Consider the following 17,417-nt stretch of genomic DNA (forward strand, 5'->3'; position numbering starts at 1 on the left):
TAGAAATATAAAAGGATATGTATGAAATTAGAAAAAAAGATTAAGGTAAAAATTATGGAGTTTAATAAAGGAAAGATCAGGATATAAATACATCATCAGTATATGAAGAAATATTTCAGGATAAAGAATGAAAGAACAAACAAGATAAGTTAAATAAAAAAAGAGGCAAGAATGAAAAAGGGCAGAAGCAACAATCAGAAATATGCATGTGGAAAAGTGAGTTAAAGGTAAGGAAAGCTCTCATCCCTTAAAGTAAAGAAGCTTTTTGGTACTAGTACAAATTATTAAGAAGTTGAGTTTTGGAAAAAAAGAAGAAAAAGGAGGAGTTGACGAAGGAGAAGAAGAAATAATGCAAACTTCTAGATAGAAAAACAACAATCACAAAGATTACCACTATCAAAAATTATCTACTAGAAGAAGGGAAGGCAGGAATACCCTCCATGCATTGAATACTAGGAGAGGAGGGAACCATATCTCCAGGACTCAGAATTGGCACACAAAAAGAGGCCAGAGAAAGGAAACATTGTTGCCTAATAACTGCATGCCTAACAAAGTTATTGTTCCATTGATAAGATTATAGGAGCAAGGAATTAAATAAACTTATCTCCCATAGTTTTCCTTTAAAAAAATGTACCTTTGAGAATTACATAAAAAACTATGATGAATTTCAAAGAAGCAGGAATAAAACAAGTAGTAGAAAGGTTTGTGACAAGCATTGGAACCATATAAACATGTAATTATATGTAGATCAATGGTTATAGTCATAAACGCTTTCCAAAACAAAGCTAATTAAACATGATTTAAGAAGACATGTATATTGATATTCATAATTATAAAATTTAAAAATGGGTCTGCTAGTTCAAGATAATTTCAATTAATTAAGGGAGGAAAGTGAGAAAAGATCATGGGAGAAATATTATTCAACTGGCAAATTCTCCATAGGAATAATCAACAATTACTTCTTGAGGTTGATAAAATATATTTTGGCAATAAAATTAATTTCAGAAGTAAAAACAACATTTGTAAACACCAAATCTCCAAAATGCCGAATAAAGAATTGAAAGTGTTTTTCAAACATTCACAAGATAGAAAATAAAGTACAGTAAAACTGTTTGAAAACAAATTTATTCATGAAAAAAGTATCAATAGTGACATTAACTATAGAAGTGTTTTCCTTTTGAATGAAAAAAATATGGATGATCAAACCAAGCCAAGAGATAAAATTGAAAAGTATTTAAGTCATTGAGTCTTACACCAAAGAGATTTAATGTGTGCTTGGGATACAGCAGGAAACAGAACAAGCAGCAATCCCAGCATTCTTGGATCATACATTTTAGGGGGAGCCAACAAACAACAAACATCATAAATATCTAAAATATTTAAAAAGTTAGAAAGTGATAAGTGATATGAAGGAAAATAAGGCAGATATCAAGGGGTGGGGCTGAGTAGAGGGGAAGCATAATCTGTATTACGATGGACTGGAAAGTTGTCACTGTGAAGCTGTCATTTGATCAAGACTTGAAGGTGAAGGAGTGATCAGATAAACGGGAAAAGTGGTTCGGGTGGAGGCATAGCCTGTTCAAAGGCCCTATGGTAAGATTATGCTTGGCAGTAATGTGGCTAGAGTAAGGGTGGTGGACAGCAGAGTTGCAGGAGGTGAAGTCTCAGATGGGGTGGGGTCTAATTTGCCAAAGGCCTTGTCTTTATTCTAAGTGAAACAGGAGGCCCAGGGGCAATGCCGCAAGCAGGCCAGTGACATGACCTGGCATACTTTTTTTTTTTTTTTTTGAGACGGAGTCTCGCTCTGTCCCCCAGGCTGGAGTGCAGTGGCGCTATCTTGGCTCACTGCAAGCTCCGCCTCCTGGGTTCACGCAATTCTCCTGCCTCAGCCTCCAGAGTAGCTGGGACTACAGGCGCCCGCCACCACACCTAGCTAATTTTTTGTATTTTTAGTAGAGACGGGGTTTCACCGTGTTAGCCAGGATGGTTTCAATCTGCTGACCTTGTGATCCGCCCGTCTCGGCCTCCCAAAGTGCTGGGATTACAGGCGTGAGCCACCGCGCCCGGCCTGTTTCCTGTTCATTTTAAGGAAACCTACTAAATCCAGTTAATATTAAAAGGACAGCACTCATTAAGAAATTTCTTTATGGCTCCTCTGAATACTTAAATGCCTTACTACGGTTATCAAGTTGACATGGTTTTTAATTCATATAAGGTATATTGGATATATTGAAGTATATATTGTACCACAAAGACTTGTTCATATATTTTAAAATGTCAATGCAGAAAATATATGGTGGAGCCTTTCTTTAAAGTTGAAATACAGTATTATTTAAGTCTGAAAGGTTAAAAAGCTTTCTTCACCTTACATTTGTTCTTCCACTGTGACTTTTTAGTTGAAGACTAGTAAATTAACTTTTAGTTAGAAGATGCCTACTGCTCTTGTTGTTTGTTTGAATCAGTGGAGCACAGAGACACATAAAAACTGTGGGAAGAGACTAGGGTAAAAATATCAGTAGGTATCTGTTTTAGATATTTTGAGTTTTGCTTTTTTATGCCTTGAATATTTTATTTCAAAAAGTATCTGAAGCAAATTCTAGACTGAACTGCTTCTTAGACCTCACTGTAAGAATGTTTTATTCAATGTCTCATTTATGATAGATTTGCAAGCTGCTCATTTTTTAACAGCTTTTTGCATGGGATAGGAGAGTGTCTATTCTAATACATCAGCTATTCAAAAGCAAGAATTTTAAAAATAAGATAAATGTAAAGTTGTTTTACAAACGATCCTGTTAATTAAACCACAGACACCGTATATCCTTCTGCATTCTTTGACCAAGAAAAGTTGCTGGAGAACAAAAGAAAAAAGAAGAGGACATATCATTCAGACATAGATTATAGTTACATAAAACTTAAGATACTTTGAAGAAAGTCATCCACATCAGTGGGGAAGAGATGGACTATACAATACTGTTAAGAAATGTTCCTCATACTTATTTATTATTATTTTTTCTTTCAACAATTTTTTAAAACAACTTCAACTTTTCTTTTAGATTCAGGGAGTACATGTGCAGGTTTGTTACATGGGTAGATCACCTGACACTGAAGTTTAGGATATTAATGATTCCATCACCCAGATAGTGAGGATAGTACCCAGGTTAGTTTTTCAATCCTTCCCCCACTCCAGCCCTCCTCCCTCTATTAGTCTCCAGTATCTATTGTTGCCATCTTTGTGTCCATTAGTACTCAGTATTTAGCTTCCATTTATAAGTAAGAACATGCAGTATTTGGTTTTCTGTGCCTGTGTTAATTGGCTTAGGATAACGGCCTCTAGTTGTATCCATATTGCTACAAAGGACATGACTTCACTATTTCTTTTGGCTGCATGTAGTATTCCACGGTGCATATGTACCACATATTCTTTATCCAATCCACCACTGATGTAACCTAAGTTGATATCCTAAAATTCATATGGAACCAAAAAAAAGCCCAAATAGCCAAAGCAATCCTAAGCAAAAAGAACAAAGCTGGAGGTATCAGTATATTACCTGGCTTCAAACTATATCAAAAGAGCATGGTGCTGGTAAAAAACAAAACAAAACAACATAGCCCAGTGGAACAGAGAACCAAGAAATAAAGCTGCACACCTACAGCCATCTGGTCCTTGACAAAGTCAACAAAAATAAGCAATGGGGAAAAGACTACTTATTCAATAAATGTTGCTGGGATAGCTGGCTAGCTCTATGCAGAAGAATGAAACTAGACCCCTGCCTTTCACCATATACAAAAATTAACTCAAGATGGATTTAAGATTTAAATGTAAGATCTCAAACTCTAAGAATCCTAGAAGAAAACCTAGGAAACATCATTCTGGACATTGGCCTTAGGAAAGAATTTATGAGTAAGTCCTCAAAAGCAATTGCAATGAAAACGTATATTGACAAGTGGGACCTGCTTAACCTGAAGAGCATCTGCACAGCAAAGGAAACTATCAACAGAGCAAACAGACAACATACAGAATGGGAGAAAATATTCACAAACTATGCATCCAACGGAGGTCTAATATCCAGAATCTATAAGGAACTTCATTCAACAAGCAAAAACCAAATAAGCCCATTAAAAAGTGGACAAAAGACAGAAACAGGCACTTTTCAAAAGAAGACATACAAGCGGCCAACAAACATATGAAAAAATGCTCAACATCACTGATCAAAGAAATGCAAATCAAAACCACAATGAAATACCATCTCACACCAGTCAGAATGGCTACTATGCAAAAGCCAAGAAACAATAGATGCTGGTGAGGCTGGGGAGAAAAGGGAACACTTATACACTGTTGGTGGGAATGCAAAGTAGTTCAGCCACTGTGGAAAACAGTTTGGAGATTTCTCAAAGAACTTGATACAGAACTACCATCTGATATAGCAATCCTATTCATAGTATATATCCAAAAGGAAATAAAACATTTTACTAAAATGACACATGCTTTGGTATACAGAAAATAATTTGTACCTTCAGAAGCTGGATTCCAAATAAATTTGAAAAGTAAAATACATAAAAATAACAAATAACCAAGGTTAATAAATAAAGCAAGAGAATAAATTTAAAAACTGATATATTTAACTACCTAAAAATGAAAAAATAGATGTATCTACAAAAAATCAAAATTGAATGAAACAACAGGAAATATTTATGCTATATAAAGCAATCATGCAATCAATTAGAAAAATTGTTATGGACACGGCAAGTTGATGAAACACATGGAAAATTTCCACATACTGTTAACAAGCACATGGGAAAAGTTTAGTTACAGTAATAGTCTAACATAAAATTGTGTAAATATTTCCAAAAAAGGATAACACATTGCTGGTGGATATCTGATAAACTAGTGTCAATGATTGCTGGACAGAAAAAAAAGATGTTCCAATTCTGTTGGAAAACAATTTAGCAACACGTATCAATATCCCTTGACCTAGCATCTTTTTACCTAGTTTTGATTAAGCTGAAATTTGACTTAATTTTGCTTTCAAAATAAATTCTAAGAAAATTACCCAAAAATGGCTCATGCCTGTCAACCCAGCCCTTTGGGAGACTGAGGCGGGCAGATCACCTGAGGTCAGGAGTTCGAGACCAGCCTGACCAACATGGAGAAACCCCGTCTCTACTAAAACTATACAGTTAGCAGGGCGTGGTGGTGCATGCATGTAATCCCAGCTACTTGGGAGGCTGAGGCAGAAGAATCGCTTGAACCCGGGAGGCAGAAGTTGCAGTGAGCTGAGATCGCACTACTGCACTACATACAGCTTGAGCAACAAGAGCAAAACACCGTCTCCAAAACAAAAAACAAAAAAAAAAAAAGGAAAAAAAAGTAAATTACCCAAAAATATGGGGAAATTTTTATGTACAATAATGCTCATAATGGCAAAAAATTAAAAACCAAGTGGCCACAGGTATTAGAGAATGAGAAATGAATGAGAACAGTATGGAATATTATATTGTCACTACCCATGATGTTGACAAGGCACCTTCTATAATATGAGAAAATTCCATCACCAAAGTCTAATTGTTGCATGGGGACATTGGGTTCTCTTTCTTCCCTTTCTGTTTCTGCCCGTCTGTTTCCCACATTGTCTAACATGATCCTGGGGGACTTCTAGAACAGGAATATACTTAGTTGTGAGGAGGAAGGAAGCCAGCGCCAGTGTGTATTCTTGTGTGTGTCAGCGTGTTCCCGAGGCCAGGCAGCCTGGCAGTGGGAGGACCTAAGGTGAGTACATCCACTGTCAGCAGCAGAGTGAGCTGTGACGAGTGTTTCTTCTCAGGCACTTCACTGAAGCGAAATGTTTTGAGATAGCTCTTCGAATCACGGCAATCAAGGCGTTGTTCTGAGACCGGCACTGGAATTCCACCTCGGGCTCTCGCTCACCACCATGAGTGCTTTGGGTCTGGCTGTGATGTGTGCGGCTGTGTAAGGACCTGTGGAGGCGGATCCAGCCGTCATTCTTTCCCACACACCTTTGATCCGCTAAAGGGAGACTGCAAAGCCCATAGCCAAGGTACCCAGGCAGGGAGAGTTTCAGAAGGTGGAGCGGGAAGCGGGATGGGTCCCGGGCCGCTTTGCTAAATGAGTAGCAGCTAATTGGACCTGTTAGGATCAGCAACTAGCTTGGGGCTATTCAGAGCTACTGACAGGGCCACCTTTGTCTCTGAACCAGGTGTTTATTGAACAATAACGGTGCCGCCAGCCAGGAAGCAGTCCCTGCAACCCGCAGCAGGCCGCGGCACGTGGCCTGCTGAGCTCTCCGTGGATGGGATGACGGCGCTCTCCAGCGGGGAAGCGCAGCGTCGCCCGCTAGCTCAGGGCGGCATTCAGCAGGGACTCCCGCAGAGAAATTTTATTTCCCTTAGTCCCCATTATCAAGTTGTTTCTTCAACTAAAAATTACAAATTGAAAAACTAAGGGTTATATTTTGCTTACAGACAGTGAAGGGAATATTTTAAAACTTCACTTCAGAAATGATCTACCAGTGTTGTTTTAAAGGTTAATAAGAGTGAAGTTTGGAAAATAAAACTTAGAAAACTCATCTCTGGGAAGTTTAAAAATTTTCCTCGTGCTTTTGATAGTTGAGAAGAAAATGTGTGCATTTCTGTGTCAGATCCTTAACCTTTTTATTTCTTCTTATTTATGTATTTATTTATTTATTTATTTTGAGACATAGTTTCCCTCTTGTCGCCCAGGCTGGAATGCAATGGGGAGCTCTCGGCTCACTGCAACCTCCACCTCCCGGGTTCAAGTGATTCTCCTGCCTCAGCCTCCCAAGTAGCTGGGATTACAGGCGCGCCCCACCATTCCTGGCTAATTTTTGTGTTTTTATTCAACACGGGGTTTCACCATGTTGGCGCCAGGCTAGTATCGAACTCCTAACCTCGAGTGATCCACTCTCCTTGGCCTCCCAAAGTGCTGGGATTACAGGCCTGAGCCACCACGCCCTGCCTAAGCTTTATCTTTAATACTTATACAGACATGTAATTTCTTAAGTGGGTTCATTATTACTTTTTGCTCACTTTTCTTCACACATCTGGACCTCTTTTTTGCATCTTACTACCTTAGAACCACCATGAAATTAGAGTAAAGTCTCGCTATTAAAGGAGCAGAAACGGTATTCTATACTTTTGTTATCTATTGGTAACATATTGATTAAATCGTATAGGCTTTTTTTTAAGTAGAAAATACAGATAATCAATGTAAATGTTAAAACTACATAATCCTAACACCCAGAGGCACTACTTCATTGTGCTTAAGAAGTGAATTGATAATAGTAATATAAATTTTGGAGGACTGTTATCTAAAAACAGGAAAAAATACTTTTATCAACTAATACAAATGAAGAGATTCTTATAATTCTAATTGTAGTCAGTGAGACCTGTCTCTGTATAAAACATTTTCTAATGTTTAGAGATTAAGTCCTTCTTAGTAAAAGAAAAAGTAGAACGAGAACAATATGGAAGGCAAAAACCTCCCTTAAAACATAGCCATGCATTTCAGAGTTAATACAGTAATTACAATAAATTCAAGTTTCTGCAAATTTTGCTTTGATAGCAACAAAATAATAAATATTCTCTAACATTCCATTTCTAACAGTGTGGGCAAATGCAGAACACTAAAAAAATTATTCTTGAAGACAATAATTTTGCCATCAGCACATGCCCTCAGTTACACAGTGTAACTCATTTTATAATATGCCTATTTCTCTAGAGGTCATGTATGAAGAAATCTCCACATTCCAGAACATAGTCTCTGAAACTAAAAACAAAAGTTGTTAAACGACAACTATCTGCCAAAAAGTCCATTTGTGTTACTTGATAAGAGAAATGGTGCCAGCCTTAGACCATTACCTAGACGATGATGAGTAGAACGACAGAAGATTCCAGCAGAAATAGAAAAACCTTTACAACATTCATCCTAATCTATTCTAAGTCATCAAAACAACAGTTCATGGTAATTAACACAAGCTTCACTGGTCCACCTAAAAATTACAGTAATATTCATAATGACACCCTTGAGTCAGCAGGCAAAATATGTCTGAAGTACTCTAGCTAAAAAAATTAACAAAACCTATGATGCAATTTGAAGATGTTCATAAATGCATTAAAATGGCATTTTTGACACAAAAGATAAACTTACATGGGTCGCCCCCACAGAATAAAGGCAATTCTGCTATAGTGAGACTATTTTAATTAGCTCAGTCAACAAGTACTTGAGTACTTCCTACGTGGCACTAGGTGCCAGGTACTGGGATACAGCAGCAGATAAAACAGATGAAAACACCTGTCCACAAGGAACTTATATTTCAGTGGAATGTACAAAACAATAAGGGTGGTGTCTATTTATTTTTCCTTGTGTTGTGAAAACTCAGAGGTCTTTAAATCAGTGATTTTACTCTCACCTGATAGATGTAAAATAAGCACAAATGGAAGAGTTCTTAATCCTTTGTTTTAAAATCAAATTTTGACCGGTCTCTTTTAAAATACAATGCTAGAGGCAGTAAATAAATACGTCTTCATCAAAAATTCATAACTCTTCATCAAAAATTCAGAACATAAAAAAATTCAAAAGCTAGGGATTTTTCTCTAAGTTTAGAAATTGAGGTCCCTTTTTTTTGAAAAAGCACAGACAGCATTGTATTGGAATGGTGAGATTATGGGTATTTTTCTGGTTTACTTTCCAATTTTTCTGTAATGCTATGCATATTCAAAAATGAAGAAAAAGAATGGACTTTTAAAGAATGCTTGTTCACTCACAAGGTCACTACCAAGATAGTTAACTCGTAACTTCTACCTAAAGAAATGAGTTCCACGTTATGAAAAGTTAAAGAGAAAATGGTAGACATGGCCACATAAACACATGTAAATGACCTGCACACTTGATGCCTATGCTTGTTACTCTTTCCCTGGACTTAACAAACAAAGCTCACAGGGAATTTTGAAACTCACGATCTTATCACTGCATTATATGTTTAATACATGTTTTTATCTTCATTATATTTTCTTTCTCATTTTCTAGAATATAGCTGATTTTTTAGTTAGGGCAAGGGTGACATTCTAGGGGGGATTTCAGTTGTACAAATATATACAGGAAAGTTTGAGTGTTTTTACTTCAACAGAAAAGAAGAGAAACATTATTTGGAAAATTTAATCTATGTGTATAGAAAATTCAAATTCTCAAACTCTGTCTCTTGCTCTGTCTCTTCTTTCTTCATTGTTTTTTTAGCAGCATAATTGTGTCTTTTCAGACAATTGCTGAAACTACTAAATATTTAGCAAGTATAACTTTGCCAAGAAGGAATTTGAGGCTATGTAAAACATCAAGATTTCCGGGAAAACGAATAAAAATTTTAAAAAGATAAAAGTAAATTTAAAAGCGAGCACAGACATAGTCACTATGTGCTTCAGTCCGTTCAGGCCGCCATAACACAACACCATAAACTGGGTGGCTTCTAAGCAGAAATGCGATTTTCGCTGGCGCCCTGCGCAGCCGGCTCCCAGGTGGCGGCGCCGAGGGCTGGAGGCGGCAGCTCCGGAGGCCGCGGGACATGGCGGAGCTGCGCTGAGGTCGGGAGCCCTGGTTGGAGGCCGCGTGGCGCCGTGGGTCTCGGGCCTAGCGGGAGGCCTGTCCCGCGGGGACACAGTGCGAGTCGAGCTGCTCCGCCGCTGCCGCTGAGCTTCCCGGCCGCCACCGGGCTCGGACGTCCCAGTAGAAAGATGGTTCCCGCCCTGAAGAAGCTGGTGGGGTCGGAGCAGGCCCCGGCGGGGACAAGAACATCCCCTGCGTGCTGCAGGCCAGGAGCTGAGGCCACGGAGGCGCTCCGCCGAGGCGTGAAAACATGAAGATGGCTATCCGGGAGACGGGGCCACCCGCCCCACCGCGCTGAGGCACGGTCCGCAGGGCAAGCATTTGGTGGAGGTGGATATCCCCACGCAGGGATCCAGGCCACAGCATCTACGGGAACCACCCCACCACTGAAGACGTCGTGAGGATTGAAGTCTCGGAGGTAGTGGAGGGTGGAAAATGCAAACAACCAGACCGGGGCTTGCAGGTGGAGAACAACCCAAGAAGGCGGAGTCCAAAATGGGCCTGGATGCAAGTTCCTGGACGTGCCCAAGAACTGCCACCGGCTGGCCAGGTGATCCCCATCACCAAGCAGTGCGCCTTCAAGTGCATTCTCCGGGGCTTCAGAAAGTGCTGCCCACGCGCAGGTGTGCGTCCTGGGGACTGCGGGTCAGGAGCCAGTGGGAGTCATCCTACTGAGGCCGCTCCTCCTGTTCCCCTCCGCCGAGTCTTCCAGGAAGAACAGCTCGGGCCTAAAGCACCTTCGCGAATTTTTCAATATTCCATTTTTGCAGCTTCAGAGGAAGAAAAAGCAGTTGGAGGTGGACTCCACGCTGGAGGAGCGGTGGTGCAGCAGGAGACTGAGGACCAGAAGCATTGCACTTTCCTCCACACGGGGGCTCCCAGCCGCAGCTCCGCGTCCCCGCTGGCGGCCAACAGGCAAAGCCGGTCCTTGGCCTCCCAGGAGCCAGTGACGCTTCTGAGCGCAGTGTCCACCCGGAGCTCCAGACCCCCTCACCCCGCCCGCCCCCACAGCGGCCCCTCAATGCCCCATCAGCCTATCCCCCGTCCGCCACCGTCCTCTTCGTCCTCAACATCCCAGGGTCGGAGACCGTGCCGGCTCCCACATGCCGCTGGGGCCCGTCTGGTCACCCCGCCCCACTGCGCAGAGTCACCTCCAGGCTGTCTGGGACATCGCGCGGCCAATGCAGCCCCTTCACCTCCAGAGCTGGCCCCGGCTGCAGAAGCCTCAGCAAAAGTCCAGAATGTGGAGGACTTGGTTCCCAGCACCCACCTGGACTCCATCTTCCTGGCAGAAACGGCCACCCACCCACCCCCAGGGACACGAAGAGAGTGGAAGCCAAGGCCACAGCGGAACAGCCACAATCTGGGGAGGCCCTGGGCGAGAGCCACACCCCCAGAAACCCTGGCAGGTCTCCAGGACGGCATGGGCCTCAGAGCCCAGCACCACAGGAAGTCCCTGCCACCCTCGGTCCCTAACCCCAGTCAAAACATCACTCTTTCCAGGGAGGAGGAACAGGGGAGGTGGCAGGTCCCTCAAAAGGCGCTATCCGGGCTACCCAGCAGTGGGCAGAGCCAGAGACCACATGTCCTCCACAAAGGCCTAGAGGCCGAGGAGCGGGCAGCTCCAACCAGGGCTGCACCTGGGCTCCCAGGCGCTCTCAGAAGCGGGGCAGGCCCAGGCCCCTGCCGAGGGCCCCTCTCTCAGACCTGAGGAGGGAAGAAGGAGCAGGCATCTTTGTCAGCGACCCTGAGGGGCCCGCCGCTGCTAAATGCTGTCCTTCTTCATGAATGAACCCAACTTTGAGAGAGAAGCGTGGGACACACAGCGGAGGGTGGATGTTTCCCGTGCCAGACAACATCTCTGATGTGATAGGAGGACGAGGGCCCTGCCCAGCAGCCCCCGCAACACAGTCCTACCTCCTGGCCTTCAGACAGAAGCTGCTCAGACCTCAGGGCTGGGGCTGGAGGAGGCAGACCCCAAGGAGAGCAGCAAGGAAGATTAGGAAGGCAAATTCCCTCCAAGGACCAGGCCAAGAAAAAGGCAAAGAGGAAGGAAAGGCTGTGAAGAAGAAGAGCAAATGCAAGAACAAGGACAAGGAGGAGGGCAAGGAAAAGTGGAGGAGGAGGAGGGGAAGCAGGAGAAGGAGTGGGAGGAGGAGAGAGAGGGGAAGCAGGAGGAGGGATGGGGGAAGGAGGAGGAGGGGGAGGAGGAGGAGACAGAGGAAGGGAAGGGGGAGGAGGAAGAGGGAGAGGATGAGGGAGGAGGAGGAGGGGAGGAGGAGCAGGAGGAGGAGGGGAGGAGGAGCAGGAGGAGGAGGGGAAGGAGGGGGAGATCAGAAGGAGGAGGAGAGGAGGAGGAGCAGGAGGAGGAGGGGAGGAGGAGCAGGAGGAGGAGGGGGAGATCAGACGGAGGAGGAGTGGGAGAGGAAGAGGAGGAGGGGGAGGGCAAGAAGGAAATGAGAATGAGGAGGAGGAGAGGAGGAGGGTGAGGAGAAGAAGGAGGAGCACAAGGAGGAGGAGGAGGTAGAGGAGGAGGGTAAGGAGGATCCGAGGAGGAGGAGGATGCAGGCTCTGTGCAGCAGCGAGAGGAAGGCAGCCAAGATCAGGGGCCCTTGCTGGGGACCGGGTCCCCAGGCAGCTGCCACCCTGGGGGGATGACAAAGGGAGGTCTAGTTCTGTGAGGGCAGCTGGCCGCTCTAGGGGAGGGAGGGAGAAGCTTGCCTGCCGCTGACCAGGGAGGCTTCTGCCACTGAGTCTACCCTTGCCTTTGCTGGCAATCCTACTGGCTGCTCTGTTTGCCCTTTGCTGCTGTATGTGCCAGGCCTCCAGGCCGGGCATAAGCCTGCTGTGCAGGGAGGGATGGGCTAGCTGGGCCTTCGGTAGACAACCTGGTCTTCTCGGCAGAGATGCCAGTCCCCAGCATTTCTCAGACGTGTGACTGAGGCTGAGGAGGGTCCCTCTGGGGTCTGTTTACAGAGGCCAGGAGACCAGGCAGGGACCACCTGGCTGCGCTGTTGTGCACAGCCTTGGAACCTGTTTGCCCTCCCGTGCCACCCAGGGCATAGCATAAAGGCTCCGCTTCCAGCTGTGAGCCCTGAATACAGAGGTGCAGACCTGCAGGGGAGGCAGCAGCACCTGCCCTGCAGGATGGCCCAGGCCCCCACTAGGCAAGGCTGGGAGAGAGGTGCTTCCCAGGGAGGGCTGGTTTTCCCATGGTGGCCGAAGCTGCACCTCTGCTCAAGTGAGCACCTCAGCTCAGGTGAGTGCCCAGGCAGAAGCCGGGAGGTGCTCCTCCTCAGACACTCCACTCACACCATGAAGCTCTTTAAAAGGAAGAGAAGAAAAGAAAGTATTTCTGAGCAGTTCTACAGGCTTGGAAGTCCAAGATCAATGGAAATTTCTATGAGGATTTAGTAATTTTTGCTAAAGCTGGGTGTATTTTTTGTATATTTTCTAAAGATTTTGAAGTTTTCAGAAGGATGGGGTCACCAGGGTCTTTTATTCTAATTATTCTAATTGATTACAGTTACATCTTTCAGAATTATTTTAACACTTTATCTTATAATTGGTATATATAGAAAAATGAGAGTACATTGGCATATTAATGTACTTCTGAGAAACTCTGGAGGAAGTCGTCACAAAGCACACCACATTTTTAACCTGTTTCAAACAGTATAACTGTGTGTGTGCATTTAAATGCAGCACTTAATGTTCAGTTTTTTCAAACACAGAGGGAAGTGGAGACAACCTTTTACAACCACCCAGTGTCCTTTCCATTCCCTGCACAGTGTCCTACTTGTTCTGCCTGTCATAATGAGGAACTAGGGTAAGGAGACAGAACGGTCATGGGCTTAGGAGCTGCAGAAAATGAAGAAAAATCTTTTATCAAATACAACAATGTCACCAAAACACATGACATCTTTTCTGTGTTAGCTGCAATTAGTGATTGCCTAGAAGACATCCAAAGCATGTAGGATATTTATTTTGAATTCTTTATTGATAAACACAATATTAACTGTAATAGAAAAAAACCCTTTTTCTGTTTTTGGACGTGATAAATGAGTTAAAGAAACAGACAAGTTAAAGAATATCATGGCTTTACCCTTCTCATGCTGGAAGCAGTTTTTTTTTTTTTCAAATAATGAATCACCTCTCTGCATATTTGTTGAATTTTCATTTATATTAGATATCCTATTTATATGCCCTATTATGTTCAATTTATCAAATTAAGTTCAGAGTTCCAATTCAATAAAAATAAGATTTTGTTTAAAATAAGCTAAATATATTTTCTAAAATTAGTCATTGAAGGAGGTGTCAGAGAGGGGAGATAAAATGATTTGAGCCATGGGTGGGCAGAAGGGAAACCCAAAGTTTTTCAAGCAAGAACTCAGGGATTTGAAGCCATGAGTCACCCAAGAACAGAGTGATGGAGGCTATTAGCCTACTGAGATTAGAGGCTTCACTCAAGCCACATTTTTTTTTCTCCTAAGGAAGATCATAGTCATTGATAACTCACAACCTTAACTTCAATCTGGCCGTAAAATGAAGAGTGAACCACTCAGGCATCGCTTCTTTCCATCATGCAATTTTGAAGATGTCTGGATATTTTTAATTTAATACATACTTATAGGAGTTAAACTTAGAAAAAAACCAAAAGTCAAAATTGGCCTGATTTCTAACTGAAGATTTGTCTGACAACTATTTAAAACACAAATAAAAATACTCTGATAAGAATTGTTTTTTGATTAACCTTTGTTTTTCTTAAAGGTGATATCCATGATGATATGATTAGGGTCTGTGTCCCTGCCCAAATCTCATGTTGAATTGTAACCCCCAGTGTTGGAAGAGGGGCATGGTGGGATCAAGGGGGCACATTTCCCCCCTTGCTGTTCTCATGATAATGAGTGAGTTCTCACAATATCTTCTAGTTGTTTAAAAGTGTGTGTCCCCTCCTTCTTCTCACTCTTTCTTCTGATCCCGCCATGTAAGATGTGTTTGCTTCTCCTTCACTTTCCCCAGTGAATGCAAGTTTCCTGAGGGCTCCCCAGTCATGCTTCCTGTACAGCCTGCAGAACTGTGAGTCAATTAAACCTTTTTTCTTTATAAATTACCCAGTCTTAGGTAGTTCTTTATAGCAATATAAGAACAGACAAATATAGAAAATTGGTACCAGAGAAGTGGAATATTACTATAAAGATACCTGGTTGAGAGCTTGCGCTCTGCAGTGAGCCGCGGGCGCACTTCACTGCCTGGCGGCCTCTCCCGGAGTGGAGCCCGCTTCCCGAGGCAGCCCGTTGTCGCCTGCTTGCGCCTGCGCAGCGTCCCGGGCCAAGAGGGCCACTGCGGTGGCCATGGCTCGCTGCTGCTTGCAGCTGTGGGGCTGGGTCGGCTGCTGGCCCCGCGGCCTAAAGCAGCTCTTCGTGCATGGCAGGCATGGGCCCTGGCGAGCAGCCCTGCCTTCGGACGCTTTATGGATTTATTACAACTCAAGCAAGGGCCACCAGAAATTCTCTTTTGACAGATGTAATTGCTGCTTATTAAAGATTCTGTTCTCGACCCCCAAAAGGATTTGAAAAATACTTTCCTAATGGAAAAAATGCTAATGAACCTAAAGAAGTTATGGGACAGAAAAAAGAATCAAAGCCAGCTGCTACCACACACTCTTCTGAAGGAGGAGGTGGTGGCGGTGGAAAACGAGGTGGCAAGAAAGATGATTCTCACTGGTGGTCCAGGTTCCAGAAGGGTGACTTTCCATGGGACGACAAGGATTTCAGGATGTTCTTCGTCTGGACTGCTCTATTCTGGGGTAGAGTCATGTTTTACTTCCTGCTCAAGAGATCCGGGAGAGAAGTCACTTGGAAAGACCTTGTCAATAACTATGTTTCAAAAGGAGTAGTAGACAGACTGAAAGTTGTCAACGAGCGTTTTGTTCGAGTGACCTTTACACCAGGAAGAACTCCTGTTGATGGGCAACACGTTTGGTTTAATACTAGCAGTGTGGACAACTTTGAATGGAATCTGGAAACTTTACAGCAGGAATTGGGCACAGAAGGAGAAAATCGGGTGCCTGTTGTCTACATTGCTGAAAGTGATGACTCTTTCCTGCTGAGCATGCTGCCCACGGTGCTCATCATTGCCTTCTTGCTCTGCACCATCAGAAGAGGGCCTGCTGGCATTGGCCGGACAGGCCGAGGGATGGGCCAACTCTTTAGTGTCAGAGAAACCAAGGTCTTAAAGGATGAAACTGATGTGCAGTTCAAAGATGTGGCTGTGAGGAGGCCAAGCTAGAGATCATGAAATTTGTGAATTTCTTGAAAAACCCAAAGCAGTATCAAGACCTAGGAGCAAAAATCCCAAAGGGTGCCATTCTCACTGGCCCTCCAGGCACTGGGAAGACGCTGCTAGCTAAGGCCACAGCTGGAAAAGCCAATGTCCCTTTCATCACCGTTAGTGGATCCGAGTTTTTGGAGATGTTTGTTGGTGTGGGCCCAGCTAGAGTCCGAGACTTATTTGCCCTTGCTCGGAAGAATGCCCCTTGCATCCTCTTCCAATGTGGTGGGAAGGAAGACAGGAAAAGGCAACTTTGGAGGGCAGAATGAGCAGGAGAACACACTCAACCAGCTGCTGGTGGAGATGGATGGTTTTAATACAACAACAAATGTCGTCATTTTGGCCAGCACCAATCAACCGGATATCCTGGACCCTGCGCTGCTTAGGCCGGGGTGTTTCGACAGGCAAATCTTTATTGGACTACCAGACATAAAAGGAAGGGGTTCTATTTTCAAAGTTCACCTCCGACCACTAAAACTGGACAGTACCCTGGAGAAGGAGAAATTGGCAAGAAAACTGGCATCTTTAACTCCAGGGTTTTCAGGTGCTGATGTTGCTAATGTCTGTAATGAAGCTGCGTAGATTGCTGCGAGACACCTGTCAGATTCCATAAATCAGAAACACTTCGAACAGGCAATTGAGCAAGTGATTGGTCGCTTAGAGAAGAAAACGCAGGTTCTGCAGCCTGAGGAGAAGACCGTGGCATACCGTGAAGCAGGCCACGCGGTTGCCGGGTGGTATCTGGAGCCCACAGACCCGCTTTTAAAGGTGAAGCAGGGTGGCTGCACTAGGCAGCCAGTGCACGCGAGCAGCTGCTCGCTGCAGTCACTCAAGAAGCAAGCTACACTCCCGCAAAGGAGAAAGAAACAAGATATTTAGAAGGCTTTAGCCAAAAATTCTGGTAACTTCTGGTAACCATGGTTGCACAAACTGTCCCATAGATAAATATAAAATTTGGACAGAAAATTATTATTTTTTTTTTTTTGACATGGAGTCACTCTGTTGCCCAGGCTGGAGTGCAGTGGCGCCGTCTTGGCTTGCTGCAGGCTCCGCCTCCCGGGTTCACGCCATTCTCCTGCCTCAGCCTCCCGAGTGGCTGGGGCTGCAGGTGCCCGCCAACACGCCCAGCTAATTTTTTGTATTTTTAGTGGAGACAGGGTTTCACTGTGTTGGCCAGGATGGTCTCGATCTCCTGAACTCGTGATCCGCCCGCCTTGGCCTCCTGAGGTGCTGGGATTGCAGGCGTGAACCACCGCCCCCGGCCCAGAAAATTATTTAAAGGGACCTCAGAGTGTCCAAAAGCAGGCCAGAGCTGGAGGAGAGTTTGCTCCTATAAAGCAGCAGCTGCAGTGGGTTTGAACTGGGAGCCTGTGGCTCTCTTGCCTAAGGGTTTTTCATAATCTCCACACTACAGTGGTGTGAGACATAGGCTTTACTCTCCTAAGGTGGTAGA

The 17,417-nt window shown here is 44.0% G+C and overlaps 1 pseudogene; it reads left to right on the forward strand.

Moving 5' to 3' along the window:
* The first annotated feature begins 14,985 nt into the window (after positions 1-14,985).
* Positions 14,986-16,843, forward strand: LOC101150006 (AFG3-like protein 2; annotated as a pseudogene).
* The last annotated feature ends 574 nt before the right edge of the window (positions 16,844-17,417 follow it).

This window comes from Gorilla gorilla, chromosome 7 (genome assembly GCF_029281585.2).
Source record: "Gorilla gorilla gorilla isolate KB3781 chromosome 7, NHGRI_mGorGor1-v2.1_pri, whole genome shotgun sequence".
Lineage (NCBI taxonomy): Eukaryota > Metazoa > Chordata > Mammalia > Primates > Hominidae > Gorilla > Gorilla gorilla.